Genomic DNA, 21,892 nt, shown 5'->3' on the forward strand with positions numbered 1-21,892 from the left:
TTCTTTGCATGTTGTCTCCCCCATTAGATTATAAACACCTTGAGGGCAGTGTCTGTCTTTTGCCTTTTTTTCATATCCCCAGTGCTCAGCACAGTGCCTGGAACACAGTAGGCACTTAAGAAATGTTTAGTGATGTATTGATTGGGTTCACCTCTCAGTACCTCAGGCTATTTTTAAAGACCTGTTATAGCTCAATTGCAGATATCCGTTGGTAGAAGAAGCTTCCTGTTTAAAACAAGCCATTCTTTTAAGGGCTGGGGATAAAAAGACAAAACTGAAAAGCACCCAAAGACTGAAAAAGATTACACTCTGCTGGGGAACAACATGTAAGAAAATAAGTAAATACAGGAATATTTGAGAAGAGAGAGAATAATAATTTATGGCATCAGGGAAGACTTTACAAAGGAAATGGTGCTTGAGAAAACTCAAAGAAAACTAAAGATTCTGAGAAATGGATGTGAGTAGGAAATGTATTCTGTAATTGAAAATCTGATAATCTGGGATAAAACTATGATAATTTGTGCATAAAAATACTGGTGTGACAGATAGAATTCTGTGCTTCGGAAAGTTTGATAGCTATGTAAGTTCCCATGGGAGGTGGGGGTCAGCACTAGAATGAATTGCTTGATTGAAATCCACAATTTCTTTCTCATTTAAGGGAAAGATTCCCAGGTAGGATTCTACATAAGTAGAATGCATAGGTCTTCAAGGGAGGGAAGGTTTACCCGAAGAAGTAGATTCTATGATTTTCTGTTAATACTAGACACTTTCCCTTGTTGGAGTTTAGGGGCATGGGATTCAATTACAGGGTAGTAATATTAGTCTGGAAGATTTGAATGTCCCTAGGGGAGGTGGTGGCTCACTAGAGAGTTAAAGAAAGCTGTCTTGACTTTTTAATGGGCTCATTGTGAGTCTTTTGGAACCTATTTGCTACTCCATAAATTCTAGCAGCTTTCTATTGCCTCTAGAATAAAATACAAATTCCTGTGTTTTACTTTTAAATTCTCTTCACAAAGTTGCCCTAACTTATCTTTCCAGCTTTATTGTCTCTTATTCCCCTCCTCCATTTTATGATCCAGCCCTATTCAGCTTCCTTCACGTTCCTCACACAGCACCCATCTCTGTGCCTTCGCCTTAATCACCCCCACCCCATACCTGGAATGAGCTCCCGACTCGCCTCTGCCTCACAGCACATCACTCTTCCTTCAAGTCACAGCTCAAGTGCCACCTTCTACATGCAGCTTTTCCTGATTCCCTTCAAAGGCTAGTCCCCTCCGCATCACACTGCTTTATGTTCAATCGTCTTTTTGTACGTACACTGGATATACAGATTGACATCCCTGTGGTTAGGATGCAGTTCCTTGCCAGAAGAGGTTGTTTGATTTATTCTACTTGAATTCCCAGCAGTTAGCATAGTATCTAGCAAACAGCAGGAATTCTATAAATGTCTGTTGAGTGATATAAAAGTGTGGTAGGTTTGTTGCAAATATATGCATATGCATATGTGTGTGTGTGTGTATTTTATGAATATATGTATGTGTATATGTACATACACACACACATACATCTGAAGTGAGTAAGCTAACTTGTGAAAGCTGGTCATTAAGTATAATGGGACCACTGAGTTAGGGAGGGTAGAGCAAGAAAAAACAAGTTGTATGCTTGCAATAGCCTATGGAGCAGGGGCACCAGTGTTTATTTTTTCCTATTAGAAAATCTAGTTCACAGATCCCACAGCCCATAATCACAGACCTGAAATGCTCTTGCATTCATTTTTGACAAGAAAAGATGTTGAACAGATGAGGGAGGATGAGAGGGAATAACCCCAGAGAGTAGGGGCAGGTGAAGTTAATGGAGAGCACCCAGTGTTGTCATTAGTTGCAGATTCTTCTCATTACAATAATCTTCTCATTTTTCTTGAAGCAAAACAGCCTTTGTGGATTATGTTGACATTGGCAACCAAGTCAACATGTTTCTTTTTCTCATCCTTATGAAAATGCGGTTCATAATTCACATGGAATGTTTTACACGTTCTCTCCCAAACTGAATTTACGAAGAGCTCCTCACCATGGAGACACATTATCCACTGATGATCATTAGGACCATAGAAACTTCGAGTTCTAAGAGACTCCTTAGGTCATCTAGTCCAAAGGCAAGCATGAATCCTCCGTATTTTGATAGATTACAAGCAAAATGGCAGTACCAGATTCCTTATTCATACTAAAAACAGCCCATTTTCACTTAGAGAAATCATCAGAGTAGAAGAATTTATTCCAGGGATGGGGAACCTAGGACCTAGAGGCCACATGTGCCTTTAGGTCCTTGGGTGCAGCTTTTTGGCTGAGTCCAAGTTTTATGGAACAAATCTTTTTATTAGGAGGATTTGTCCTGTGAAGTTCAGATTCAGTCGAAGGGCTGCACTTGAGGACCTAGAGGGCCACATGTAGCTGCATCTCTAACCTTGATTTAGTCTGTGTTCGCTTGCTTCTTTATTGAAATTCATGTTATCGTTTGGTATTGATAAGATCCCAGACTTTTCCAGAGATATACTGTTCTCTTTTCTTCCCTAAGGTTTCACAGTTGTGCTTTGATCTTGGTATCAACCTGCAATGGCAGGGGTTGAATGTCATTTAAATGATACTTTTAAATACCAGGGTTCTAGTCTAGGTCCAAGTAATCTCACCACAATTTTGGAATGTGGGCTTTACACCCTTTTTGGGTTTTCTTGGTGAAGATGCCGGAGTGGTTCACCATTTCCTTCTCCAGCTCATTTTACATGTGAGGAAATTGAGGCAAACAGGGTTAAGTGACTTGTCCAGGGTTACACAGCTAGTAAATTTCTGGTGCAAGATTTAAATCCAGTTCTTCTTGACTTCAGGCTTGGAGCTTTATCTACTATGCTACCCAGCTGCCTTACACTGCTATGCAAGTAATGTTAACACAGTCATAGGGAATGAGATGTCACCAGCTACTGCTTTTTGGGGGAGGTAGGGGAACATGTTTCATCAGATTTTTTTTTTTGGATAATGTTGATTGGTTTTGCTGAACTTTTCCTATCTTTTTTATTCTTTGTTATAAGGCCTAGCTCTCTGGCAGAGAGAGATAGGAGAGACACATTCAAAAATGAAGAAAATTGAGAGAGAGAGAGAGAGAGAGAGAGAGAGAGAGAGAGAGAGAGAGAAAGAGAGACAGACAGACATAAGTGTGTATCTCTCTATCTATCTATCTATCTATCTATCTGACTGTCTGTCTATCTAGTTTAAAAAATGAAATAAGCCTCATTGCTAGAAAGTCTTGAGCACATTGTATGGACAATCTATGGAGGATCTGGAGAAAGATGTGGATAAGAGCCCCATGGAGGGGCCATGATTTATACTGGTCGAGACAATATCCCCATTACTCAGATCATGGATTCTTTGAAGCATAGAAGCAATTTATATTAGAAGAACAAATCATAATGCTTCTAAATCTGTTGAACTCTGAAAGAGGATGTTATCCAATCCCAGATATTCTTTGTGCTTTGCCACGTCCTGCCCTTCTGCACTGTCAACACTGACTGATACTGAGACTCCAAAACTACTGACTGATGCTGTCTACAGCTGCTTAATGATTTTTTATTGTGTTTCCTATCAAAGAAAATGTGTTGTGTACTTTGGATACAACTGATAAAGGATTTCCTCAGATTTATTATTTGTAAAATGCTATTTATTCCATTGCTGTGCAGATCAATTAAGCCTCCATTTTGACAATATATTTTCTTTTCCCCGAAACAAATCTTTTGAAACCAGCAGCCCACAAACTGCTGCCAAGAATCATCTACATGAACACACTGTCCCAATTAAGGTGACAAGCAGACTACCCCTATGTAAGAAAAGATGTAAACAGTGGGTGCAGAGGCAAACCCTGAGCCTGCAAACTGGCTGATTTCTTAAAGGGGATGATAAGACTACAGAAGAACCACAAAACTCCTAATTATTTCCAACAAAATCTGTAAAGAAACCACTGCATCACTGTACTCAAAAGCCTTCTCCTCAAATGGTCTTTTTAAATATTTGGAGGAGAAAACAGGGCAGCTCCTTTAAGAAGTAAGCTGTGGTAGCAGAAGCATGTGATGAAGCTTTAGGATGGCCAAAAAAAAATAAAAAAAGGACAACTGAAGGCTAGTGAAATATTGGGAGCCTTAGTTTCCTTATCTGAAAAATGAGATTAAGTGTCCCTTGAATGCCCACCTCTGTGAGGATAATATATGATGAAGTACATAGCAAACTTTACAAAGGGAGATCCAAGCCAGTTACTGAGAGGGCAGGTGGGGCAGTGGATTGAATGATGGGAGACACGGGTTGCCATCTGCCTTCAGCTACTTATTGTCTATGTGATCAAAGGCAAGTCACTTTTGATGCCTCAGTTTCATCATTTATAAAATAGGGATAAAACCTGTCCAAAGAAATGTCAAGGGGTAATGGGTAGAAAAATTACATTGGAATCAGGAAGACCTGGGTTCAAAATCCCCCTTCATATTTGCAGTGTGACCCTAGGGAAGTTCCTTGATCTCTCTGTGCCAGAGGCAATTCTCCAAGACTGTAAGTTTTAGAGGAGGTGCTAATTTGCACTAGTATAGGGAGTTTCCATGATGAGATTTGGCACAACTATGAAGACACCCATCTAGATTCTTCTCCCCCATCACCTGGCTCCCCTATGCCCACCCAGCTCCCCTACCTTCATTAGTTTCCCCATCCCCAGTAGCTTCTTCACTCCCAGGCAGGAACCCCCCCCCCATGTATAGGTTGGATGGGCAGTGGAGAAATGACCAATGACAGTCCAGTCCTTATAAGTATATACTGTCTGACGCTCAAGCATGATGTGTCGGATGTTATCCCTTTGGACGATGGGCACGCATTACATGACTCTTCCTAATTAATTGTATGGTTTTTTGATTGGTTGATGACACAAAACTGGAAGTGCACACAGAAGACCAACCTCCAAGGTGCAACCCCAGCTTCTGTATTCCCTGACTGCATACAAATTAGGAAGCAGTGACAAGTAGATGGCTTCAGGTAGGGTGATAAGTAGAAGTAATAGTGTCGGGGGCCTACCTCTCCACCCAGGCCGACACATCGCCAATAAACACGATGTCCGTGGTTCCTTTGCCTTTCTGCATTTCTTCTGTCCTGCTCTGAAGTGAAGGAGGAGACCTTGGGAAATTCAAAACATGAGTAGTAGAAGTCCAGAAGAGACCATAGTAGAATCTGTAGGCACCCGAGAACGATAAGGAACATAATCCCGAGTGACCTACTTTACCCAGTCCGGCAATAGAGAAACACAAGGTTCTGGTTTCTGAAAGGTAAGCCACATCCAGAAACATATTTGATACATGTGGGGGGCAGGAAAGGGATGCTTCATAGCAACCATTTTAAGTTTGAACACACTCTCCAGGGGACTGAGAGAGCAGAGGGGAGAGTGTGTCCCCAGCTGGAGGGAGATATGTTAATACTTATCGTTCCTGCTTTATTTTTTTAGCAAATGTCTCTACTGTTAATGTTTACTAATTGAAGTTAACTAGCCAAATAATTACTGGAACAATGATTATTATAGAGAAGGTACTATCTACAATAGGCAATTAAATAATTAATATCTCATTGATATTAGAGAGAACATACTAGAACAGAGTCTCTAGATGACAGATTAGGAAGATAACTTAACCATTCAGAGTTAACCCCCTAGAACCTTGGAGGGGGAGATGTAATCTTGCTTTGGTTATGAAAGTGAGGGGTAGGAAACAGCCAATTGATAGCTAGCATGCCTGGGGACCTGACTTCCCAATGAGAGTGGGAGGTGCAATAAGGACCTTATCTAATATTGTGCTAGAGGCAGTTAGATGGCTTCGTAGATAGAGTGCTGGGCTTAGAGTCAGGAGGACCCAAGTTCAAATCCAGCCTGAGATATTTACTAGCTGTGTGACCCTGGGTAAGTCACTTAACCTCTGTTTGCCTTAATCCACTGGAGAAGAAATGGCAAACCACTGCAGTACCTCTGCCAGGAAAACTGCGTTGACATACTATAGTACAGAAAACAATGTAATGTTGTTCTAAACCTGACTTGCCGATGGAAGTGGGAATGGGGATAAAGACCCTCACAGCCCATAAATACTACACTAGAAAAGCATTTTTCAAACTTTAACGTGCTATAAAACTACAAGTTATTCCCCAGGTTGGCTCTCTAATTCAGAATTCCAACAGAAAGATGAGGCGCACAAGAGAAGAGAGTTGTCCTGACTTCCCAGGGTATGACATGCAAGACTCCCTGACCCTGTACATGACCATTTGGACATCAAAGCCATGCCCCTATTGCTCTCTTATCCTGGAATTCTGTTCAAGTTCTAGAGCCTCCTTGTCCTGGCACATTTGAGCACCCCTGCACCCTCTCCGCCTGCAATATCCCTCCACGAGGCCTGCCCCCTTCTTCCACTGGGGAGTTCCTTCCAGGATCTCCACTTTGTAGAGGGGCCCAGATTGGCCTCCAGTCCCCCCAGCACCTGCTCCTTACTTCTGTTTTCTCCATCCCCCACCCCCATCCACTGCTTTTCAGCTCTCTTTGTGCAAAGACGAGCTTCTTGAACGCAGGAACCATCATTCTTTTTCTTCTACCAATACCCAGTGCACAGTGAGACCTTAATAATGCTTGCTTCCTTCCTCTCTTAAATATGTCCTGTCTTCTATTCAATGAGAAAAGGAGTTATTGTTGTTATTACTGCCTTAAAGCAGTCCTGAAGAGGAGCAGCATGGTGTAATGGATGGGAGGCTAGCTTGGAGTCAAGGACCGGGTTCAAGTCCTGTTTCTGACACATACTGTCCATCTGACTAGACTTTGGTCCCTTAACTTTTCACTTGAAAACTGCAAGTATGTACAGTCTGCTTCACTGGACAGACTTCCCCACACAATGAAATCACAGGTCTAAGACCACTCCCTCCCCTAAAAAAATTCAGAGCTCAAATATCACCTCTTTGGTGATACCTCCAATATTCAAATCCTGTTGAAGTAGGAGGTTTAGTTTCAGCTGATTCAGATGGAAACTCTTTGGGAAAGGGACACATTTTAGAATCTTATTAATTTGAAATCTATGTGGAGCTCTTTTCAAGTTTAAATAGTCTGCTTCAATATGTTATCAATGATGGTATTCATACTCACTGGGAAGATGGCTATGCCTCACTTCTCTTCATATGTGTGAGACATTGTCAGGGGGGCTGTTAAAAAATCGTAAGTGAAGATTTTAGATTTAGTGAACTGACTCAGATCAAGTAAAGATTTAAAGATCTGGGCCTGAGAGCCTGGGATCAGACTTTAGGCTGGGAAGATTAATGTTCTGCTTTGTACATCACACCCAGGGTAAAATGAGTGGACCTGGGTTTATTGGTGTTCAGTTGTTTTCAGTAGCATCAGATTCTTTGTGGCCTCATTTGGGGATACCCTAAATTAAGAGATAATGTGGTATAGTAGAAAAAAGAATTGTATGCAGTCACAGAATCATGGAATTTGAAAATTAGAAGGGATTGCAGACCCTTCAGTCTTTCTGGTCCATTCGGTCATTTTTCAGTCATATCTGACTCATTGTGACCTCATTCGGGTTTTATTCATTTGTTTGTTCATTTATCTATCTGGTTGTCTATTATTGATTTATTTTTGGTTTTCAACATTCACTTTTATAAGGTTTGAGTTCTGATTTTCCCCCTCTGTCTTCTCCCCCCTCCTCAAGACATCTTGTGATCTGATAGAGGCTATACATGTACGATCACATTAAACATATTTCCACATTTGTCATGTTATAAAAAAAGAATCAGAACAAAAGGAGAAAGACACAAGAAGGAAAAAAAAAGAAAAAAAAGAGTATGCTTTGATCTGCATTCAGATTCCATAGTTCTTTCTCTGGATGTGGATAGCATTTTCCATCATGAGTCTTTTGGAACTGTTTAATCAGCATATTATTGAGAAGAGCTAAGTCTATCAAAGTCGGTCATTGCAAAATGTTGCTGTTACTGTGTACAATTTTCTCCTGGTTCTGTTTACTTCACTCAGCATCATCTCATGTAAGTCTTTCCAGGTTTTTCTGAAATCCACATGCTCATCATTTCTTACAGAACAATACCATTCCATTACATTCATATACCACAACTTGTTCAGCCTTTCCATTTTTTTATTTTGGCTAGGCAATGGGGTTAAGTGACTTGCCCAGGGTCACACAGCTAGTAAGTGTTATGTGTCTGAGGCCAGATTTGAACTCAGGTCCTCCTGACTTCAGGGCCAGTGCTCTAACCTCTGCGCCACCTAGCTGCCCCCATTTGAGGTTTTCTTGGCAAAGGTACTGGAGTGGTTTTCCATTTCCTTATCCAACTAATTTTGCAGATGAGGAAACTGAGGCCAACAAGATTAAGTGACTTGCCCAGGGTCACACAGCTAGTATGTGTCTAAAGTCACACTTGAACTCAGGAAGATGACTCTTCCTGCTTCCAGGCCCAGATGCACTATGGTCCCACCTAGCCCTTGCCTTCTAGTCCAACCCTTACCTCAAAAAGACTCCCATTACATATGCCTGGTAAATGTCAGTATGGTCTCTGCTTGAAAATTTCCAATGAGAGGGAGTTCATGCAAAAGGAATGAATGAATGATAAAGAATTTTTTTTCATAAATTCTTACTTTTTTTTTTTCTGGGAAGCTAGGTGGGGTAGTAGACAGAATATCAGGCCTGATGTCAGGAAGACACAACCTCCTGAGTTCAAATCTGAAAACAGATACTTACTATGTGACCCTGGGCAAGTCACTTAACCCTGTTTGCCTCAGTTTCCTCATCTGTAAAATGAACTGGAGAAAGAAATGGCAAACCACTCCAGTACCTTTGCCAAGAAAATCCCAAATGGGGTCACAAAGAGTTGGACACAACTGAAAGGACGGAACAGCAACAATTTCCTCTAGTAAGAATTTAGATTCTAATAAAGGAATAAAGCATATCTAAGTGGGAGGGGAAAGGGCCATTTGGTCTGGGAAGTCCCTGGGATGGTGAATGGAGTCATAGGGCAATGGATTGTCTCTGTCTGTGTGTCAAGCTGGAGAGAGAACGAGTGGAGCAGAATGCAAAAATGCAATGACGTGGCATCAAGGTGGTCAGATCTAGAGACAACCAGATACGGTGAACTCTTAGAAATCAGGAGAGTGTGTACTCAGAACAGAAGTGAGAGTATTCAGATAGAGATGGAGAATAGAGGGGAAATTCCCTGCACCAATTTATAATCTGAGTGGCCTGGGGGAACTCCTAGGGGCTAAATAACTTGTCCATAGCACAGAGCTGGTAAATGTGAAAAGTAGGAGGTAATAATGACTGAGAACAATTGAGGAGAGAAGCCATCCCATCGAATGGAGTTCGTATTTCTTTGAAAATTCCTATTGGCTGGAGCTCACTTTGAGTTTTTAAACAAAAGGAGTCTAAAAATACTTTGATATTTACTTCCTGAGGACTTTGAGGATGTGGGGTTTTTTTAGTGTTCATCTTCCCCCTGCCCATAGATCTCTGCCCATCTGAGTTTTGGGAGGCCCTTCTGGCCACTTAGCAAAGGGCCTCCTTGATCTGAACAAAGTTAGTCGTTAGACACCAGCCACCATAATCACCGAGACATTATATATACAGGCTTTCCAGCTCCGTTTCATCCAGGGAAACTGTCTCGGTTCGTGTAGCCTACGAGGAGCATGCATTGTTGACACCTTAAAGTGAAGGCAACAAGTCAGTAAGCATCTAAGCATTTGCTATATGCCAGGCACTGAAGATACAAAGAAAGGCAAAAGAAACAAACAAACCAAAAACATCAACAACAACAACAAAAGACAGACAAACAATCAAAAAACCAGTGCCTGCTCTCAAGGAGCTCCCAGCCAGATGGGGGAGTCAGCAAGCAAACACTTCTGGATGTGAGCATTTCGAGATAACCTTGGAAGGAAAGTATTAGCATTAAGGGGGACTGGAAACAGCTTCTTGCAGAAGATGGGATTTTAGCTGATGGCTTGAAGGAAGTTGGGGATGTGAAGAAGTGGAGATGGGGAAGGAGGGAATTTCAGGCTTGGGGGCAGCCAATGAAAATGTCCAGAGTCAAGAGATGGAGTGTTCTGTGCCAGTGATAGCAAGGAGGTAATGTCACTGCATCTCAGAGTACATGAAGGGGTATGAGATTTAAGGAGAAAGGAAAAAATGAGAAAGGACCAAATTAGAAAGGATTTTCTAAGCTAAATAGAGTACTTTTTATTTAATCCTAGAGGTAATAAGGAGCCAGTGGAGTTTATTAAATAAAGGGAGAAGGAGTGACATGGTCAGATCTCTTTAAAGGAGGACCATTTTGATAACTGAAGGATGGATTGTAATGGAAAGAGATTTGAAGCAGGAAAGTCAGCTAGAATCCACTGCAATTTTCCAGGCAGGAGGTGACGATGACCTGCACCAGCATGGTTGTTGTGTCAGAGGACAGAGCATTGAATATACGAGAGATTTTACAGAGGACTTTGCAACTCATTGAATATACGTAATGAAGTTGAGTGAGTAGTTGAGGATGAAGCCAATATTGAAAGTCATGGTACTGAGAGAATGGTGTCTTCCACAGTAATGAGGAAATTAGGAAGAAGAGAGGGTTTAGGGAAAAAGGAATGAGTTCAGTTTGGGACATGTTGAGTTGAAGATGTTTATAGGCCATACAGTTCAAGGTATCTAGTAGACAGTTGGAGGTTACAGGACATCAGGAAAGAGGTTAGAAAAAATAAATCTGACAATCATCTGCACAGGGTGATAATTGAATCCTTGGGAGCTGAGGAGATCATCGTGGGAAGCGGTATATAGAGAGAAAACAAGGCCCAGGACAGGGTCTGGGGAAACAATGACAATTAGGCAGGATCTGGATAAAGACACAACAAGGGAACCTGAAAGGGAGCAGTCACACTGACAGGAAGAGCAGTGGCCTGAAAACCTAAAGAGAAGAAAGTAGCAAGGATTGAAGGGGGATTTACAGGTTCAAAGACTAAAGGGAGCTCAGGAAGGAAGAAGACTGACAAGAAGGACTTCTGGGTCATTTAGAGTTACTTACAATCCTATTCTTATAAAGAACATCCAATTTTAAATAGGAAAAAATGTTTGAATCAGAGGCTAGAAGAAATGCTTGGAAATTCAGTTTATACTTGAACTTATGCAAAACGCTGAAAAATCCATATACAATATTTTGTACCTACACAGGAAGCCCAAGTTATCATTGTTTACCTGTCAACAGCTCTCCAATTTGTACACATCCATCCACAGAATGATAGACTATTTAAGGTGGAATGAAGGAAAGGATGTAAGTGGCTTCTTTGGGCCAGGCACTTGGCCATTTTTTATTTCAATTGATCCTAACAAGAATTCCAGAAGGCAGGTGCTCTTATCACCTCCATTTCGCTTTTTTTTTTTTTTAGGCAATTGGGGTTAAGTGACTTGCCCAGGGTCACACAGCTAGTTAAGTGTCAAGTGTTTGGTCTGAGGCCAGATTTGAACTCTTGTCCTCCTGACCTCAGGGCCAGTGCTCTATCCACTGCAGCACCTAGCTGCCCCCCCATTTCACATTTTACTGAGGCAAATAGAGTTAGGTGACTTATCCAGGGTCATAGTATATATCTGAGCATGAATTTGAACTCTGAACTTCTTGCCTCCAGGTCCAAAGCTTTATTCATTTTACCAACAGCAGCTTTGTATTTACCAATATGGTAGATGGAGTCTTGTATGTAAGAAACAACGGAGAAGCCAGATTGGACCAAAAAGTGAAAGAAGAGAAATGATATATCTGACAAAGTTGGAAAGGCAGGTTGCAGCCAGTTTGTGAAGGACTTTAAACGTGAAAGACTCTAGGACTCCTATTATCTGATCACAAGCACTTTAACCTCTAACTGCATGGCTTCTCCATCACCTTTAGCAACTCCAGCCTCCTGTCTTTCATCTAGAATTAATACATGGAAATGAGTAATGTGGTGTTTTGGATAAAAAAGAAATCCTAAATCAGGCATATGCAATCAACCTTTTATTTTATTTTTTTAAACAACATCTCTAGTTTATTTTAACCCTGCTTTAAAAATGTTGTTGAGAAAGCTGAATTAGAAGTAAGGTCTCACATTCTGAAATGATGCAAATGTGGTGGAACAACCTTTTCCCGTTGATTTCGAATTGTTGTTGTTGTTGTGGTTGTTGTTGGCTGGCATTTCTATAGTATTTGGTTTTTCAAAGCTTTTGACTCTGTTGTCTCACTTAAGATTCACAGCAGCCCTTGAGACACGTGCTAGTATCCGCCTCATCCTATGGAACAGGTACCTGAGGCGGACACAGGTCAGGGGACTTGCCCAGAGCCACACAGCTAAGAAGTATCTGGGGCAGGATTTGAACTTGTACCTTCTTGACTCCCAGGCAAGCACTTCATCCACTATGCCACCTATCTATGATAGAGAGGAAATGTGGTGAGCAGCGGGTTGGGAATCAGACAAATTCCTTACTCTACCGTATAGGAATGGAATGACCTTGGTGGGGAGGAGACAAGCATTTCATGCCTCACTTTCCTCATTGATGAATGTAATTAATCGAGAAGCTTTTATTAAGCAATTACTTACTACCTGGCACTGTGCTAGGTGCTGAGGATAAAAAGATAATATGGAAATGCCCAGATCTCAAGGAGTTTATATTTTATTTGAGAAAACCACCTGTATACATATAGATATATTCCGAATAAATCCAAGGTAACTTTAAGAGAAGAGGAGAAAGGAAGGAGCTGGCAGCTGGTAAAGCAGGAAAGACCTCTTTTAAGTAGTAACCTTTGAGATGAACTTTGAGGGAAAGCAAATTTTACAATAAAGTGGGTAGGAAGGAATGCATTTCAGGCATGAGGGACAGACAGCCTGTACAAATTCATAGAGACAGGATATGTTGTTTGTCTTTCATTTTTGAGGACCAACGACATCACAGGGTGAGTCTTGATGCATGTGTGAATTGCATTTACATGAGGCAGAGATGCACAAAGTCAGCAGCTTCACCCTCTCTTTCAGAGGCAATGAAGTCCAGTGGCAGGACAGAAGTTGGGACTGGAGATGGCCTAGGAAGCAGTGGATGACTTTGGCATCTCCAATGTCTGACCAACCTCTGAGTGCTCCACGGTGCTGCTTCAGCATCCTTCATAGCCTTTGGAAGTTATTTTCTTCCCCCCCAGTCCATCAGGCCAAGTCTTCACATGCCTGGGGTAGACCACCCTGCCCCAGCTTACCAATGGGCTTGGGAGGCTTCGGTTACCCTCAACTTGGTTTAGCCTTCCTGCTGAGATGGCTTACTGGGGTGTGGCCACTGCCCACACTACAGCTTCTTGAATCCTCAGATGAGAGTTGAGTGCCAGGTGGACACCAAAGGTGGATGAGCAGCCCTGAGAAAGGATTGGGGATCCCCCCCCCACCAGAGGTTCTAGCTTTCCTTGAACACCCCCATACACCCCAGGATATGTAGTGTTATGTGTGAAGAACGCAAAGGGGGCCAATATGGTTAAACCAAGGGATACAGACTGCAGAGACTTATATAATAACCCTGGAAGGCTAGGTTGGAGCTAGGATGTAAAGGGCTGAAAATGCCAGACAGAGGAGTCTATATTTGGTACTAGCCCTAATAAAGAGTTGTTCGCTTACTGAGGCCAGGGACTTGGTTAGAGCGGGGTTTTCTGAACATTGATTTAGCACTTGTTTGGATGAATTGGTGAATAGAAAGACTTCATTCAGGAAGATCGTTTAAGAGGCGATTTCAATGAGACAAGTAAAAATCTATGACATCAACCCAATTTTTTTGTGAGGCTTAAATGAGATCGTGTGTACATTTTTGCACCATATCTGTGTAACTAGAATGCAATCTCCTGAGGGAAGCACTATTTCATTTGTGTGTTTGGACCTCCAGCACCTTGCATGTAATAGGGACTTAATACATGTTTGTTCTATTGTTGAAGTGAACTGGATGTTGGCTATTATCGTTTGTTTGTTTGTTTGTTTTGTTTAGAGAAATAAATCAAGGAAGAAAATGCATTTCTAGACACTTGAAATATCTTAAGTCTACTGTATTATTTCCATTCTTTCATAGGCAATGTACAAAAGAGGGCCAGGGAGGCCTGTGCTACCTGGAATATAGCACAAAAGGACCAGCATTGCAATTGTTGGCAGATACTGATACTAACAAAAGAATATAGCCCATGTTCTTATACCCTAGATTTTATGCATACCCCTCACTTCCCTTGTAGGCCAAAGAGGATCTTGGGAGCAAAATGAGTCTGGTATCCAATCAAGACGCCCCCCTTAATGGGATTCCAGGGGAAATGAATGGTTTTGGGGGACATAGATTAAATCAGGGATTTAACAGGAATTATAAGAAGTAATCTAGTTGTGTTAGACAGCTGTCTAGAACCTATGATTTCAACACCACCTCAAACAAACATAATCAGTGAAATCAACGACCTTGGCCTGGGTAACTTTACTGGGAGATTTGGGACTTGCTGATTCGGTGTGGTACCCATTGCTTCATCTTTGCACTAGAAAGAACAATCACCTTGCCCTTGTTAAGGAGGGACTTTCTAGCTCCCAAATATCAGTGAAAGTGAGCTCCGGGCAGCAGATGACCCAGAAGAGCTAAAGCCCAAATACTTGTATGAAAGCCCACAGAGGACACGCCCAGCATAGCCAAAGCAATTGTGGAGAGTAAGGGTGCGTTGCCCAGTAGAGAGAGGAAGGAAGACCAACACAATGCCTTCTCCTGGATTTCCCAGCATCTCTTCAGTGTAAAGTTTGTGAGTTTCCCTGGTCATGACTGTATGTGAGCTCCATTTATTCCTGAATGTTTTTCTTCGATATATGTTCCCTGACCAACTATGTTCCTTCATGCATGTGAAGGCATCATAAATGTCCTCCATGTATGAATGTCTTCCCTCATCACACATCAGGCCTGCACAACATACGGTCCATGGGATGCTCACAGTCCACCAAAGCTGCTCATGGGCAGCGTGTTGTACAGGCCTGTTTTACAACCTCTACATTTTTCATGGGGCGCCCAAAATCCTTTGGTGGGCCATAAGTAGCACGGTGCCATGTGTTGTGGAGGCCTGTCATACGTGATCATGTGCATGATGTCCATTAGTGGTGGTGTAGCCCTGTTTGGGAGAATATCCCCTCCCCTTTTTGTGAGCATGGGGAAAAGGAGCTTTTTTTCCATTTTATTTGAAAGATGATTTGGATAACTACCCTTTGTTTTGATCCATTGCATCCGGTAGCTAGCTGCTAAAAGGACATCCATTAGTTGGGGCTTATGAACTATAGTTTTGAGAAGTGATTAACCCACAGAATGTTTCAACCCAGAATTAATTCCTTTGGGGACTTAAGTAATAGAAGGGCCCCACTTTCTATGTATGCATTAGTGTGCATAACCTTCTCTGGTGGAACAAGACAATGTGTCTCCCCTCCACCCTCCCACACCGTTTATTTGGTGTGGTTGGAATAAGGTGTTAGATTCACTGAAAGTTAATGTTGGGGTAGGGGTGGGGCAGGAAAGACAAAAATGGCACAGTTGTGAATAACTAGGAGGCACTCACATTGTCATTTCCCTTTCCAAGTTCTGTTCTCTTTTGTAAGCCCCACTTCACTTACAGTCCCATTCCATCCAAAACAGTTTATAAGTACGTCCCTTAGGCAGTGGCCTTGACCTTTTCTCCCACAGAATAAGGTTATTTCTAATGTCCTTTTGACCCCCCCCACACACACACACTCAAGCCTTTGAGCTTTTGTAAGCTTGAAGTCGCTCTTTGGGCTATTCTTTGTGATATTTCTGCTTCTGAAACAGCTGAGTTATTATAACATAACATTTTGGAAGAAGGCTGCCTTCATTACATCTAAGTTTCTGACCTCTTCCTGCATCATGAGTCACAGAAACATTTCCTGCGCTCTGTGAGTACAACTGGGCACCTCAGACATTATCAGTTATAGCAGGGCCAGTGATATTTTAATTGAATAGACTGCGTAAAGGTTAGTCCAACATAGTATTGCTGAAACCCATTTTCAGCTTTCCTTGTTAAAGTCTTTTGTCTACTTTAATTGTTCTGCTTTTTAAATGGTAAAGGATTATTTTTTTCCTGACTGGGGGAAGAGGTACCATGATGATGGGGAAATTAACTAAGAAATGTTCAGAGAGGTGATGAGCCACACCTGAACTGCCCCTGGCCTAATTGCAACATATAATTATAAGTTGCTATAAAATCCAAACCTATGTAATTTTAATAAGTGATTCTACAGAAAAAGAAAGAAAGAAAAAAACGAATAAAACAAAAAATAATGGTTCTACAAGCCAAAGTGCCTAATGATTCTCAGGAGGTTAGAGATACTGTGTGTTTTTCTCCACTTTTTTTTTTTTTGGTATCAATATGATCAAACCAAAATCACAGACGCACACGCAAGCACACACACACAGAGACACACAAAGACACACAGACACACACTCCCATAGTTATTTTAATAGCAGTGGCGGTAACTTTGGAGCCTGAATATCGACTTCAAACCCTAGGATTATTCTTGCTCCTTGCTCCTGAGCACTTCACAGACACTGGTATCAAAGTCCGATCTCATGGCACAAGAGGTCAGCAATCCCTACCTGGTAGAGTTCAAAAAAAGAGCCGAACTTTTGTACTGAGGTGCAGCACAGTGCAGACACAGAGAAACTGCTAATTGTCAGAAGGGAGGCTGCTCTCCTGGGGATGAATTTAATGACAGGTGACTTGTGAGGATGCTCATCAGCTGAGTCTTCTGGGATTCTATATAAGGAAAGCCTTATCAGCCTTGAGGAAGTCAAGAGGAGTTACGCACATTAATTATAATTGCCTGCATTTCTGTTTTTGTGATTGAGCCGCTGTGGAACCTTTCAGTTCACCAAGAAAATGCCACCAGTTTTTTTCACCCTTACATGACTTTTCTTCTAACACTTCTTCCTGCTTTTGTTTTACTCGGATCACTCAAGCCGTGGTATTTGATCGAAACTCTTGAATGATATAAATAGCGCAATAGGCTTTCACAAAAACATGAAAAAAGGAAAGAAGGAAGAAAGCAAAAGATAAAGAAAAAGAAAGAAAAGAAGCCAAAGATAAGAAGGGAGAAAAGAAAGAGAGACAGGAAGGAAGAAGGGAAGAAAGCAAAAAGCAAAGAAAGTAAGAAAGAAGTAAAGAAGTAAGGGAGAGAAAAAAAGGGGAAGGAAGGAAGGAAAGAAGAAAGGAAGGAAGGAAGGAAGGAAAGAAGGAAGGAAGGAAGGAAGGAAGGAAGGAAGGAAGGAAGGAAGGAAGGAAGGAAGGGAGGGAGGAAAAGAAGGAAAGAAGGAAGAGAGATGAAAAAAAAGAGAAATCTGGACACCATCATTTTTAACCCAGTGGTTTTGTTTGTTTGTTTGGAATAAAATGTGGACTATTGAAGAGTGTTCAAGAAATCAGCTTCACAAGCCCAAGATGGAAAGACATATCTACACAGCAGTTTAAGTAAAAAAGACGGCATTTTAAGGGTTTCATGTGAAGTCATCAGTAAGACAAGTCAGGCAAAGGAACTGGTGCAATCTGAGGCTGTGTTAAGAGATTATCCTAAGCTAGGAGGGTGAGGAAGTTCAGGTGTGGCACTATTCTTTCCTCATTTCACTCCCAATGGAATAGTGTGCTGAGTAGTAAAATGCAGTAATTGATTAATCAATGAACAAGTGTTTAACGAGCATCTCCTGTATGTGAGGAAGAGCGTCAACATCCTCTAGTGTCTAGAGAAAAGTGACCAGGATGGTCAATGGGCTGAAAAGCATGGTACAGGAAGGAGAGTATTCAGCTGAGAGGAGACAGGACAGAGGGATGTAGAAATGCCATCTTTCAGTATATATAAAGGACTATTATGGAGAAGAGCTTGGCTCCAAAGGGTTGAAGCAGGGTTAACTAATAACAATCAGTGGGAGTTTCAGAGGGGCACATCTCAAATACTCCAAAGTGGAAGCAGTGGCCTCAGTGAATTTAGGAGGCTTCCCTTTTCTAGAGGTCACTGGGAAAAAAAGAGTCTGGAGAACCACTAGGATTTTTGGTCAGGCATGAGTTCAACTAGGAAGTCTCTGATATTTCTTCCAACTCTGAAATTCGATGATTCTCTGAGACTATAAAGAGCAAGGAGCTGGCTTAGAGGTAGCTACTTATTTTTCTTGAACATTTTACAACAGTTTGTTCCCATCAAGCAAAACCTCTGGGTTAAAAATGATGGTATACAGATTTCTCTTTTTTCATCTCCCTTCCTTCCTTCTTTCCTTTCATTCTTTCCTTCCTTCCTTTACCTTCCAGGTAATGGCTAGGTGATTCTGAAACCTTAGCTATACACCAAAGTGATCAAGGCTGTGAAATTCAAGGAAAATAAAATATCTAGTCAATTCCATGGAAAGAAGAAAAAACTCACTTAAACCAGCTGCTTGCTTGATTGACCAAACTGTTCATTTATCTACTGGTTTTTGTTTTAATTGTTTAGAGGTAGTGCAAGTCTCTGCTCCAGTCCTTAATCATCATCCTCCTGTTTTGACGGTCTACTGCCTGATTACAGCGGCTGTTTTGAATCCCCATTGCATTTTGCCTTTAACATACACATGGATGTATCACAGGAAATGATGAACCAAGTCTGAAAGATCAAGAAACTCATAAACTTGTGAAAATACAAAAAACGAGGCAAAACAGGAAATATTTAAATAGCACGCAGAGCTCATTTTCACAAGTCTTATCCTAAGACGAATATGACTCTACTTTTTCTGCTTATCAGCAACCCCAAGTTGGGTGACGGGGAAGGACCCACACTGTAACTCTGTCTCTTTACAGAGAAGTTACAAGATCTATTGGGTTAATCAATGCTGCCAAGCCAATGTGAGGGTTTTCAGTTGAGCCTGGTCAACCACATTGTTGACAGTTGAGTCTGTAGATAACACAAATGAGGTTGGGCTCTCAATCTAACCACCGGAGAGAAAGGAGAGTTTCAAAGACAGTGAATCCAGTAGCTCAAGCACACTCATCTATTTATTTTATTTTTATGAATCCTTTCTATTGAGATCTTTACTTAGGTTCGTCCTCCTTTAAGGGATATAACGTTTGCATCTATAAGTTACAGTTACAGCTTAACTGATTTCCCCCTCCTCCACTTCTGTATATAATCCGTCGCCAAAGTTCTTTCTCCCCCCTTGGAAGATAATATTTCTGTCTACTTTGTGCCATATACCTCAATTTTACACGTGAAGAAACTTAACCATGATGACATGGCCAGAAGTTTCAGAGGTGAGTTCTGAACCCAAGTTTTTATTGACTCTCCTTCCAAGATTTCTTCCATTGTGCCATGAATTCTGTTAGATTATAAGTTTCTGAGAGAAAGTACTATGCAATTTTTCTTATTCATCCCTAGTGGCTAGAACAGTGTCATTTTCCACCTATTTGTATCGTTTAAACACGGATGAAAGTGACGACCATTTATTATTTTTTTTTCATTCCAACTAAGAATAGAACAGTGTACTGCCCCAGATGGGTGTTTAATAAAAATTATAGAACTGAATGAAGTGATTAATAATAACTGACATTTACAAAGTGCTTACTACGTGCCAGGCACTTTACAATCGTTATCTCCTTTGATCCTGACAACAACCCTGGGAGGGAGGTGCTACTATCCGTATTTTATAGGTGGGGTCGAGTCACTTGCCTAAGGTCATGCAGTTAGTAAGTGTTTGAAGCCAAATTTGAACTCAGGTTTTCCTGACTGCAGGCCCAGTGTTCTACCCCCTGCACCACCTAGCCAGCCAAGTGATTAGCTCAGTTACGTACAGCCAAGTAGCAGAAGAATCATGACAAGAGATGAAGTTTCTTGGAACCGTTTGGGTTCACCCTCTCTTCCCTTTCCCCCCATTACGTATGGCATTATTGTTTAAAAACAGTTGAGTTGAGTGAATTCCTATGGTGCTAGATTCTAGGATAAGAAGAAGCTCTTGTTACTGCTTCTCTGGACCCCTAAAAGTATGAAATGTATGGATCATCTCATTCCCATAAGGCATGGAACAGGAGTGAGGAACCTGAGGCCTCCAGGCCACATGTGGCCCTCTAGGTCCTCAAGTGTGGCTCTTTGATTGAATCCAAACTTCATAGAACTAATCCTTTTATTAAGGATTTAGTAATCTTTTTATTAAGGATTTTCTATACTAGAGAAAAAAATACTTACCCTTCGGGGGCAGTCCATCACTGCCATCTGGTGCCTAAATCAGGGCCATGTACAAACAGAGTTTGTTGACAATGAATCAACAGAATTAAAGTGGAGGTAATGTGTTCAAATCCTCCTTAATGCCTTATGTCTGTTCAGCAGAAAGACAGACTTAAAGACCATCCCCTAATCCCACCTTCCTGAGGGAATAGCCATGTATTGCCCTAATTTCATTGGCCCCCAACATAAAATAGAACCCACCCTCTCACCTCACAGCTTTTTGCATTTGTACTTTAAAACAGATTGACTCACTTCAATCACAGATCCATAAAAAAAAACTATCTTCCATTCAACTTGAAGTCTATTAAAATTCAAAATCACCTTGTTGACAAAGACTTTGTCATAACTACAATAATTACCTTCATGCCAGTGCCTCCCAAATCTCTAGATCTAGTCCCTTTCTCTAGCCTGGCCTCCAATCCTGAATTTCCAGCTATCTGCTGACCATCTCCACTTGGATGTCCCTTCCCCAGCTCATGGGAGATTCCTAATAAATAATTGTGGATTGATTGATTATATGACTGCGCTTCAAACTACTGTCCAATCTTCTCTTGCTCTACTCTTTTTCCCACTCCCTACATGGCAGACGTAGAGAACTGAGACATTAGCCACCCTAGTTAACCTACCCTTGTGTCATCCCTCTGCTCCCCACCTCATTATAGTCCCATAAGCCACCACCCCAATTCTTGGAAAGCACTCATTCCACATCTTCGCTTAGAGAGATTTCATTTCAGGGCGCTTCATGGCCCAGCTAAGGTGTCACCTTCTCCATGAACCCTTGAAAGGGATCTCTCCACATTCTACTTTGCTTAGAAATCTTTGTCTAGCTCTTTCCTTTTGCTCTTAGCATACTAGTACTTTATACCAGTTGAATTTGTGTTCCTGCCATATCCCCCAATTAGAGTATAATCACCTTGAGGGCAGGCAATGTTTCTAATGAGGGACAGCATTTTGTAGTGAGAAGTGCCCTGGACTTGAAGTCAGGAGATACCAAGTTTTCACTCCTGCCACTAAGACTTATTCACTATGTGCCCAGAAGGAAGTAACTGAATACCTCCAAACCTTAGTTTTCTCATCTGTAAAATAGTAATAATGATGTCTGCGGAGCTTAAAATATGGGCAGGCATTCTAAGGTCTGCATAGGTACCAGATTTGTTTATTACTCATATGGTTATTCCTAGGACCCAGAACCATCCTTTTTCTTGTTGTTTTTGTTAAGTTGTTTCAGTCGTATCTGACTCTGTCTCATCATTTGGGGTTTTCTTGACAAACATAGTGAAGTAGTTTTCCATTTCCTTCTCCAGATCATTTTACAGATGAGGAAACTGAAGCAAACAGGGTTAAATGACTTGCCCAGGGTCACACATCTAGGAAGTGTCTGAGGTCAGATTTGAACTCAGGAAGAGGAGTCTTCCTGACTTCAAGCTCGGCACTCTATCCACTGTGCCACCTAGCTGAGAAATCCTTAGAATATTAACAAATTAACTTCTGTTATGTCATATTAATTATATAATAATATAATAATTATATTAATTAATAAATTAACTTAATACAT

At 41.3% G+C, this 21,892-nt stretch overlaps 1 long non-coding RNA gene across 1 annotated transcript in view; it reads left to right on the forward strand.

Moving 5' to 3' along the window:
- The first annotated feature begins 213 nt into the window (after positions 1 to 213).
- LOC144454776 (uncharacterized) overlaps positions 214 to 21,892 on the forward strand; it is a 190,977-nt gene continuing 169,298 nt past the window's right edge. The window contains exon 1 of the long non-coding RNA XR_013483308.1: positions 214 to 457. This is a non-coding gene — a long non-coding RNA (uncharacterized LOC144454776). The remainder of the gene's footprint in view (positions 458 to 21,892) is intronic.

Source organism: Phascolarctos cinereus, unplaced genomic scaffold (genome assembly GCF_003287225.1).
Source record: "Phascolarctos cinereus isolate Bilbo 61053 unplaced genomic scaffold, phaCin_HiC Scaffold_7;HRSCAF=346, whole genome shotgun sequence".
Taxonomy (NCBI): Eukaryota; Metazoa; Chordata; class Mammalia; order Diprotodontia; family Phascolarctidae; genus Phascolarctos; species Phascolarctos cinereus.